This window comes from Dermacentor andersoni, chromosome 8 (assembly GCF_023375885.2).
Source record: "Dermacentor andersoni chromosome 8, qqDerAnde1_hic_scaffold, whole genome shotgun sequence".
In the NCBI taxonomy this organism is placed as follows: domain Eukaryota; kingdom Metazoa; phylum Arthropoda; class Arachnida; order Ixodida; family Ixodidae; genus Dermacentor; species Dermacentor andersoni.
In genome coordinates this window covers 39631298-39634226 of record NC_092821.1, presented here as the reverse complement: position 1 = coordinate 39634226, position 2929 = coordinate 39631298, and the positions used below count along the sequence as shown (strand labels likewise).

The 2929-nt window shown below is 45.2% G+C and overlaps 1 pseudogene; it reads left to right on the top strand.

Annotated features, from left to right (window-relative positions):
* Positions 1–577: 577 nt before the first annotated feature.
* LOC140212950 (uncharacterized) lies at positions 578–2586 on the top strand (annotated as a pseudogene).
* Positions 2587–2929: the final 343 nt, after the last annotated feature.

The window sequence follows — 2929 nt, the reverse complement described above, 5'->3', positions numbered from 1 at the left end:
CAAACTGCGGTGTTGCATGCTTGTGGTGTACGAAAGTGTATCCCAAATTTCGCATGCGCTATATGTACGCGGCAGGGTATTCAGGGAGTTTTTGGGAGCGCTCATGTCTCAAAGCATACGCCAACCTCTTCTATACGTTATATTAGCTTAAATATGGGCAGCGCGTGCGTCCGCTAGCTAGTGCACTCGCGCTCACTCGCGCATACTGATATCAAGGCAGATGGTCGGGTGAGTTGGTTCGAAGTCATAGTGGAAGAGAGCGCAGCTTAACTGACACGTACAGAAGAAAAAAAGACGAGCGCAGACTCGCAAATGGAAATTTACTGGAAACGAATGATCAACTGAACATAAAAGCACATAGACTGGCCGGCCTTCTGTTTGCGTCGCTTTTACATTGCACTGAATCGCACTCGCATATGCTTAGATTGACTCAATGCTTCAATCTTGTTTCAGAAATGAGAGCACGTTGACGAGCGAAGGAATAAAAACTGCATTTTTTATATTTTGCGGCCTCAGCGAGACCTGTCAGCACATCGCTGGCCTTCTGCTCAGCGTTGCTGAACTGGGGGATAAGGGAATGGAAGTCGCCTGCACGGACCAACCATGCAAGTGGATTGTTCCCGCAGAAGGTGCGGCACAGGTGTACCAATAATGGCACCTATTTAAAATCACTCCTTTACAGTAGCATTTTCGCGTCTCGAAGATGCAGTTTTTAAGCTGTGCTCCATATTCACATGTACTTTATATTTGCAAAGCAGTTCATGTGTAGAAAAAAAAACAAGAGGTGAAAGGCAGAGTAGGTGCACCAGGTTGTGTCTGGTTGGCTAACCTGCACTTCATGTGTAAGCTGTGTTTAAGCAAACTCAAGAACAAGACATACTTTCCCTGTGCACACAATAACTTTATTCAAATGCTCAGGGTATATACAGCTTTATAGGTTGACCCCACCAAAACTAATTCCAATCCAGCACCAATAACTGTCATGCAAAATAAGCATGGGGAGTGTATTCTAAAAGCTCTAAACAAGCAGCATCAAGACATGGTGGTGAGTATATTGGTGATAGAGCGGCAACAAAAAATGCTATTACACACACACTAATGAACTTAGAGCAAAATACGAGTGTAGTCATCCTTACTTTTCGGCCTTCCCTGTATGCAGAATCGCAAGGTACACAATCACTTTATATCAGTAGTCGTGCTGCAATATTTTAGTTCTTCCTTTATATTTTCATAGGGTTAAAATATCAGCGCTGAATACCATTCATGAACTGTTTTCTTTCAGCTTATGCAGTGCAGGCCACATATTGCATCCGGCCTCATCTTGCATCCATTTTTCAGAGATGCTAAGCAACCTTATCAGATTTAGCAAAATCCTATAATGGATGCCTCATTGGCGATTACATATTTCATGATTAGGATGGTTGAGGTAGTAAGAATTTGGTCAGTAAGTTTTAGGGCGTAACAGCCACTACTTCCTGCCTAGAGAGAGGTCAGAGGAAAGTAGTTGAAGTATCCCTAGAATACCAACTGTATCATTATATTGACTGCTCAGCTAGGTTCGGCGTAACTGCAGCAGGATGTCATGTGGGCCTTCCCATGTACTGTGTATTAGGCTCGAAAAAGTTGAAATATGTGGCAGTACTGAGCCACGAGTTTTTTTACAGTATTGCAGCCAAGAAGCCTGCGCCAAGGCTGCCTTTAGGGGAAATCTCCTTCCGGAAGTACAGAGTAAACAACCCACTGCATCAAAAAAGAAAGCGGCAATACAATCCATGCGACCACCTGTCGCCCCCTATCGAAAATGAAGTGCAGCGTTTAGAGGAAAGCCTCTCGGAATGCTACCCCAGCCTCCAAGCGGTATGCTACATGGGGCAACCGGCACAACAGCATGTACCTGAGCCATCTGCACAGTTAATTCAGTATGAAGGAGGTTTGTGGAGCGATAGAGTGCAAGAGCTAGTCAGTGCACACATGTCATCTTTAAAGCCCATAAACAAGGATGAGCGTGAAAGTATACGTGCAAATACTATAGGGCAAGCAGACAACAAAAACTGGCATGTTGCCCGACTTGGGTGGTTCACAGCGTCCATATTTAAGCGGGTGTGCCGTTCTGTAAAACCAGAAAGTTTGCTGAAGACCCTGCTCTATCCAAGCGAAAGGGCAGCGTCTACTGAAGCAATGGCATACGGAAGAGTGCATGAGAAGGATGCCGTTGAAGCATATGCGCTGCTCCTAAGGAGCCTGGGTAGGCAGGTCACACTGCAGGAAACAGACCTGCATATATACAGTGACTATCCACTGCTGGCTGCATAACAAGACAGAGTTGTGACAGCGGATGGAGAGGAAGGCATTCTGGAAGTGAAGTGCCCGTTCTCTAAACAGGGACAGGCTATGGAGGAAGCCTGCAAAGTCAAGAAATTCTGCTGTAGAATAGAAGATGGTGAAGCTGTGTTGAAAACAGACCATGAATATTATTTTCAAATCCAAGGACAGCTGGCCAACAGAGGTCACAATTGGTGCGACTTTGTTTGGCTTGGGCCCAAAGAGATCCACCTTCAGCGCACACACTACAACAAAGTGTTCTAGGAGACCGAAATGCTCCACAGCCTGCTTAACTTTATGAGGCATGCCCTGATACCAGAGATCATCACAAGGCGCGTGAAGCGGCTGAACAGGCTCTACACAAAGGGACAGTGTGTATCTTACAAAAAGCTGCTGAACGAATTTCTTGTGTGTGACCAACACGGTAGCCTGGTGATGACTAGCAGGAGGATAGTGGATAAAAAAGGCATACTGGATGCACGTGCCATGTTGTGCCGCCTGAACAGCCGAATCTGCATATTGTATGTTGTGTTCATGGCAATGACAATGAGGCAATAAAGAAAAATTTGGAGAAATCAAACAAAATATTTGTTGTTACACACAGGAC